Here is a 7993-nt window from a genome sequence, read left to right as displayed (position 1 = left end):
ATAACTTTCCCTATAACTTGATAACTTACAAATTTGTAACTTATTAACTTATCACATCTCAATAACACACAATAACAAACAACTTTTAACTTGTTCAAAGGTTAATGAGTCATAAGTTGCTTAAAAATCTCAAACACACCAATAAGATAAGGGAATAAAGATTGAGATGGTTTGGGCATGTGAAGAAGAGACAAGTGACAAAGCCAATTAGAGACATCGAAACCCTATTCGTGGGGAGGAGGAGTAGAGGAATACCCAATTGACGTGGGATGAGCGAAGCAGACCGGATTTGATAGATTCGCATCTCTTCGTGAGGATGGTCGGGGATAGGACTTCATGAAGAGGTAAGATTCATACTAAGGATTTTTAGGGGATGACACAAATTTGTATTAGCTTTGTTACAAGTGCTTAATTTTTTCGCTACTTGTAATGAACTTTCCATGGTATCTTCTCCATGCATTCGTTTCTATACGATATTTTAATAGTTACTTGCATGTTTCTATTATCACTTTTATAGTTATTGATAACCTATTGATAATATATGTTTTAGATGGTTATTGGAGTTGAAGGTTTTTCTGGGAGCAACGTCTTTATCTTTTGTGATAAATGTGTGGTTTGTCTACACCTTGTCATCCGAGACCCTACTAGCTATAGATTTGAGAAAATGAAGGAAATAACTTATTTTAAAGTCATATTGAATTATTACAAGCAACCCTCGTTGCGTGGTCAAATTTTTTGTCATTTGGAGCTTATTGTCTTGATGAGTTCAAGGTGATTATTAGTATGAACTGCAGCAATATATTTGTCTTCAACCTTTTTGGCAAAATAAACCAAGCACGGAATTACAAGTTATCATTTAAGGTAAATCATGAATAATTGAATACATTAATTAAAAAACTAGATTACTAACACTACAATTAATGTTTAGTAAAATAGTCTAGGAAATAGCGTCAAAACTCTATTTTGTTTGAGGAAAAGAAATAAGCAAGCTGAATGCTAATTAGTTGCTTACTGTTAGGATCTGCACACATAAGAACTAAAACAATAAACGAACACGAGGATTTAACGTGGTTCGGTCTAAACCAATCTATAACCATAGTTGGCTACTAGGTATTCTTTATTAGGTGACAAACAATTACAAGTACATAGCGTGATATAAATAAAGACTGACCCAAGGTTTGTATCTTATTAAATAAAAATTTTTAACCGGGCTGGTCTTAGGTTCGCCACCCTGCACTCGTCTTTTCTTTTAACTTCAATTAATAAACCAGACCTAAACAAAAAGCCTACAAACCCAACACTTACACGATAAAAGTGCCTTATGAATTCTGATCAAACGTACAATAAAAGGAAAAGAGCCCTTCGTATACAAAATTCACTCATTTTAAAAATTAAAATAATGAAGTTTAATATAATTTGGAACATTATAGACAATAACTGATTAACTTGTCGGTAGTTGCCTATGGTAGCTATGCGAAACACAAATGTGGGCCTGGAATGGTCCTACATGGGCTGTTCAATCGCAGAAGATCATGTTTATAGGCCCACATTTATCATTACTGTATCATATATTCATATAATCATATGTAGTGTAATGCCTAACGCCCTAACCAACCTTCTTGTAAGCCAGCCCAATATGACGCATTTTGAAAAGTTTTTTCTAATCCTGTTAAAAGTACTTAACTAAATATTTTTTGTTTTCGAAGATTAAGCTAGAACAACTTCAATTATACAGTTATAAGATGCAAGGATCTTTGGTCGAGCTACTCAAGTATCTACTCTACTCGCCTACGCCGTGGGCATTTTCATTCTATACCTGAATAATAATGCATACACGAATTTCTAAAGTGGTTAAAATTGCATACACGATATGATGTCTCATGTCATGCGAGCTTCATATGTGAATAAAAGAACATATTTTTAAGTTATTTAAATTAAATAATATTGCAAGCAATTTTTTTAATGGCATTAGTTCGTTGGCAGGTATCTAAAGGGAATTTCCTACAACAACTGATTCTTAGCCGAATATGAATTCTCATACAGTGGTGTTCTCCCTAGTAAGTAGCTTATCATTAACCCTAAATTCACTTAGCATGTCTACTGCGATATCTAAACCCTCAAACTGTGAAAGTATGAATATTGGATTACACCATCAAATATCATTGGGTCATATGACTTCAGTTCCAAATAAATGAATAAGAAGCTATTCAAGTATAATTCAATTGCAAATAAATGAATAAGAAGCTATTCAAGTATAATTCAATTTCGCATTATGACAAAAAAAATATCAAATTATTGTTCAAAGATATTAAAATATCCAACAACTTGTCGTTTTAAGTTTATACTTTGGTAACTGTAGGAATGAGTCTCTAGTTGATCAGTCTACAAAATAAAATATAAAACAATTTGCTATTAAACTAGAAATATTTTTAATAAAATAGTACATGAGTATTCACTTTTCGGTGCATAATATATAACAAAAGTAAAAGCATAGAAAATATTAAATCAACCTTAAAAACAAGTTGATAATTAATTAGAGATAGTTGATGGCAATGTTTACAAAAGCCAAGTAATGGGGATAATAAGTATCTCATTTAATACTACAACTATGCACACTGTCGGATAGTGACTTGTCCTTGTGAGCGAGATGGTGAGCCAGACGAAGCTTCCTGACTAAACAATCCTTATTTTCGTTTTTAACAAGTGGCTTTTAAAAAAATCGATACATATACTTTTTTTAAGTTGTTTTAATTTTTTATGTTTATAAGCAATATGTTAAAGAGTCTTGGTATATTTATTGAAGATATATGATACCGAATAGTCTTAGACCCGCAAAAGATTTAGTTATAACATGTTGCTCATGTGGTGATCCAGGGAAATGCGAGCGAGCAAGCCTCAAGTACTACTCAAAAGCTCAGGGCCGGGTCGCTTTTACGAATGGTTACCTAAAAAGGGGCCAGTTGCGCCTTAATTATGACATGTAACTACTATACCAAATATATATGGAAAAAAGGGGGAAAAACATAGGGTTGCTCTCGTCACATAAAATTTCTCTCTTAACTTGCATGTTTCACTAATATCACTTGAATATTGATTCTTACAATGGAAGGCAGTCACAAAAGTACCGCTTTTCACGATACTAAGTATAATATTTGTGTCATACGTTAAAAACTATTGACATTTTTATTCACTAGGAGTTTACAATGTTGCTTGTGGTTACTTGGATGTAGGCCTCTTAAGAGCACTGTCATTTGAATTTGCTCTACTGACCATGTTTAATTCTAATATTTTTCTCTTATCAACAACCAGTTTGTGCATAACTTGTTTATTGTGTTTGAGGTGTGTCAGTTCTTATAAGCCGGCATCTCTTCGTCTCACGACTCACATATAATTGGCCTAAGGTGTAAGCGGTTTTGATCAAGTTACTAAATTATATCTCATTGAACAATGTCAAATTGAATTTGATAGAATTATTTAAACGATGCATTAATCAAGTCAAAAAAGATTATTATAACATCATTCATCTTTTCTAGTCACATTTTCTAGATATATTGGGTCAATTTGCATATAAAATACGATAGTTTCTTTGTATAATTATATTAATTATCGTCACCATTTGGCAAAGAAATGGTCTAAAGTTTTGTAATATAAGTCAAGTTGCTCTATATTTTCATTTGTGTTTATGTTTGACACGCATCAATACAAGTTGTTTAAATTTTAATAGTTAGACTGCAAATAATTTTGGATCTATAATTTCGTCTAACATTTGGGTTGAAGAACCAAGGTATCCATACAACTCGTATGTTGGGTTTGTAAATAGATCAAATGGTGTGTGAATAACAAAAGCTTTGTTCTTTAGTTACAATAAACCTTAATGTGTATATAGATTGATTGTAGTTTGAAAGTATCAAGATTCTCTTTGTTCTCTCTAAGATTTGATGTGACTTTCGACCTTATTCAATACTAGTTGGTCCTTTTTATAAAATCATCATCTAAATGAGTGGGGTAGCAATCTAAAAACGAAACCATCAAGTTGAGGATGGTGGTTGTTTAAGAGGATCAAAGAACAATGACTAGAATAATGCAAGTTGCAGGTAACTTCCAATAAGGGGCGGACCTACATATATAACACCGGTGACACATAATACTGATAAGTTTTTTTTAATGTTAAATAGTATTTTATGCTGAAGAAACACTAACCCACGACCCCGGGCAGATTACTGGTAACCTGGGGGTTAGATAGCTGTTTCCCACGAGGGGTTAGACCCAGAAAAGATGGTTCTTCTGATAACCTGCAAAACAGACACCGTGAGCTCGTCATTGAGAATGGGGGGGGGGGGGTTCCTCCTTGTGACCACCCTCCGGCGTGAGAATCAGACTAGGTTGCTCTTTAAATATAAATGTATATTAAGAGATTGCTAGAGCAGATATCAGGTATAATATGATGATAATATGTTAAGATATGATGATCATACCATTTGTGGTATTTATAGCCGGAGGTAGGTTTCCAAGGAGGTGTGGCATGCTGAATAGTATTCCTGTTCAACCAACAGTGGCCTACGCACGTGCCCTGCTGGTAGTTGGTGAGTAGGCAGCGGCTGATAGTGACCAGGCCTGCTGTGTACTATTCCTTTTTCACCAACTACAGGCTAGGCACGTGATATGTCAGGAGTTGGTGAGTAGGTAGCGGCTAATAGTGACATACAATACAAGAGCATGCTGCTCGCCATACTGTTGTCAATGAGCTGTCGTATCTTTGGACAGATCTTTTGCCCATACCTCGTCAGGTACAGTAAAAGATCCTCAGTATCGTACGGACTGGCTCATTTGGGCGGGAGTATTCCCCCTCCCGCCTTTGTGCGGGAATGTTCCCGGCTTGCTCATTCCTTCTTCAGGTGACTGCTGAATTATTATGAGAGTTAAGCCTTGTGCGTGTAGCCATGCTGCGCGGGTGGCCTTCCCTGATGGCCGGTATCCGTAACTGCGGGAACAGGCGGAGTACCTGAAAACCATTGGTAGGCGTTTCCTGCGGGGACAGCTTGCGTACCGCACGTGAGGACGTCACGTCTCTGAGCGTGGTGGGTCCTGCTGATCCAGTTGGTTTCTGCGCAGACGTTCCTTTAGTTTAGTCTTGCGGGTTCAACCGCGCAGACGTCCGTTAAGGAGTCTTGCGGGTTGAACTGCGCAGACGTCTCTTCAAGGTGAGTCTGTGGGTCCAACTGGGCTCTGCTGGGACCTACCTCTTCAAGTCCCCCCAGTCCAATGTTCTTCTCATGAATGTTTAATAAAGTGAGGTGAACTTTTGGACTTAAGCAAAGGGTTTTTGAAAAGGGTTTAGTTTTAAGGTTTTCCATGGGGATTCTTCCCACGGAAGTCCTAATGTCACGCAGAATTTCCCACTGTTCTGCTTGATCTTTGGGTATGATGCGGGTAGGTCTGTAACCTCCTCGCAAGTCAGGAGCGTTGAGTACCTCTTGTGTAGATTCTCCATGAGGTTTTGGTAGTTTTGAACATAGTGATCAATTATGTTAAAACCACCAATTCCATCTTGAAGTTTCAAACAATCTAGTTCTCGACGTTCCCGCTATGCGGGGATGTTATTCCCGTGTGCGCAAGCATGGCCCAGAAGATCCTTCTTGGTTTCATTTCCCTGCGGAGTGCTAGGTATGTGAAGGGTTTCGCCTTGACACTGTACCCGCAACCGTCTTATAGTTACTTTACTCCCAAGGTATTCCTGGCGTCAATTCCCTGCAGGTGCTAGGTATGTGAAGGGTTTTGCCTTAACACTGTACCCGCACCCGTCTTATAGTTACTTGGTTGCCGAGGTATTTTTGGCTTCAATTCCCTGCGGGTGCTAAGTATGTGAAGGGTTTTGCCTTGACACTGTACCCGCACCCGTCTTATAGTTACTTGGTTGCCAAGGTAAGGGGTATATTCCCGCTTACTTTTGAATCTTTGAGACTTGCGTTATAAACGTTATATGAATTGCGCATGCATATTTTAGTTTATTTTAGCAATTTTCCCAGTGTTTAGAATAAGTTAACCTTTGAACGTGGTAGATAATAGGTGTGAAGTTTTGCTTCCTCTTTCGTGATTGTGCGGGTAGGACCGTCACTTGCACTTAGTAGGATGGCTAAACTTTACCTATATCTGACCTGCGTGTAGGTTTTCCTCATCCTTTTTTGAAATTTCTAAGTGTTTAGGATAAGTTAACCTTTGAACGTGGTAGATAATAGGTGTGAAGTTTTGCTTCCTCTTTCGTGATTGTGCGGGTAGGACCGTCACTTGCACTTAGTAGGATGGCTAAACTTTACCTATATCTGACCTGCGTGTAGGTTTTCCTCATCCTTTTGTTAGAAATTCTGTTTTGAACCGTTCGACGCGCGGTTGTCAATAGGTTAGTGTTCAGTTTCCTCTCATGATTCATGCGGATAGACCGGCACTTTCATTTAGTAGGATGACTGAACTTTTCCCCTTCCACTGACCTGCGTGAAGGTTTGCCGTTTTTTGGGTTTATGCGGGTTTTGCCGCCTTCCCCACGCAACGACTTTCCACGTAATTATGCGGTGAAGACCGGCATATCCGTGTTGAATAAATTAACCGTTCGACGCGCGGTTGTTAATAGGTTAGTGTTCAGTTTCCTCTATCATGATTCATGCGGATAGACCGGCACTTTCATTTAGTAGGATGACTGAACTTTTCCCCTTCAACTGACCTGCGTGAAGGTTTGCCGTTTTTTTTTTTTTTTTTTTTGGTTTATGCGGGTTTTGCCGCCTTCCCCATGCAACGACTTTCACACTTATGTATGCGGTGAAAACCGGCATCAGTGTTGATAGTTCATAAAGTATAAATGTAAAATCATCAGCGTCGATGTTCTAAGGAGAATCATTTCCATTAGAAGTGGCTCTTGGCCTTTTCTTTACAAATTTGGAATTGATCTACATGCAAACTGTGTAATTGAGCTCCCTTCCATGTTGTTGGGATGGGAGTGCCATCGAGCCGATACCTGGTTCGGGATCTCTTTCTTTACGCAGTATGTAGTCTCTACATCGAAGCTGCAATTTTATTCGTGTTTTTTGGTTTGAAGGCTTCTCCAAAACGCCTTCTCGGTTGGGAGTCCGTTTCCTTACGCTTCCCTTTTGCCCTATGGCGAGGGTTCGCGTCGGAGTCAGACTCCTCCGAGTCATCGTCCAAGTATTCTACGAATTCGTCAGCCTGTTGGACGGAACGCAAGCGTTCGTCCAACTCAGCTTGGAATTCCTTCTGACGTGCCTCCGCCCACGCCTTAACTTCATCGAGTGTTTGGCGGGGGTCTTGTTCGTTTCTCTAACTGGGTATCGGTGAATCCCAGTGAGCGATTATTTACTGCACTTGCCCCAGCTTGGGTAACTGGGGTAGTGTTCGTAAAATTTACTTCACTTGCCCCGGCTTGGGTAACCGGGGTAGTGTTTGTAAAAACTGTGTAGCCGGTATTCCCCCCAGTAGCTGGGGTTGTGGTTACCGGAGTTTCTTTAACCATCTTTCCAGAAGTTTGAAAAAACTGGAGAAAAATGTTCTAGCTTTTATGCACGGATGGCGCCAATGAAGAAACACTAACCGGACCCCGGGCAGATTACTGGTAACCTGGGGGTTAGATAGCTGTTTCCCACGAGGGGTTAGACCCAGAAAAGATGGTTCTTCTGATAACCTGCAAAACAGACACCGTGAGCTCGTCACTGAGAATGGGGGGGGGGGTTCCTCCTTGTGACCACCCTCCGGCGTGAGAATCAGACTAGGTTACTATTTAAATATAAATGTATATTAAGAGATTGCTAGAGCAGATATCAGGTATAATATGATGATAATATGTTAAGATATGATGATCATACCATTTGTGGTATTTATAGCCGGAGGTAGGTTTCCAAGGAGGTGTGGCCTGCTGAATAGTATTCCTGTTCAACCAACAGTGGCCTACGCACGTGCCCTGCTGGTAGTTGGTGAGCAGGCAGCGGCT

The sequence above is a fragment of the Bidens hawaiensis genome, unplaced genomic scaffold (genome assembly GCF_021521415.1).
Source record: "Bidens hawaiensis isolate Kalapana, Puna unplaced genomic scaffold, B.hawaiensis_p1.1 tig00001685_1, whole genome shotgun sequence".
Taxonomy (NCBI): Eukaryota; Viridiplantae; Streptophyta; class Magnoliopsida; order Asterales; family Asteraceae; genus Bidens; species Bidens hawaiensis.
The sequence above is the reverse complement of the archived record's forward strand: the minus strand, read 5'-3'. Positions refer to the sequence as shown.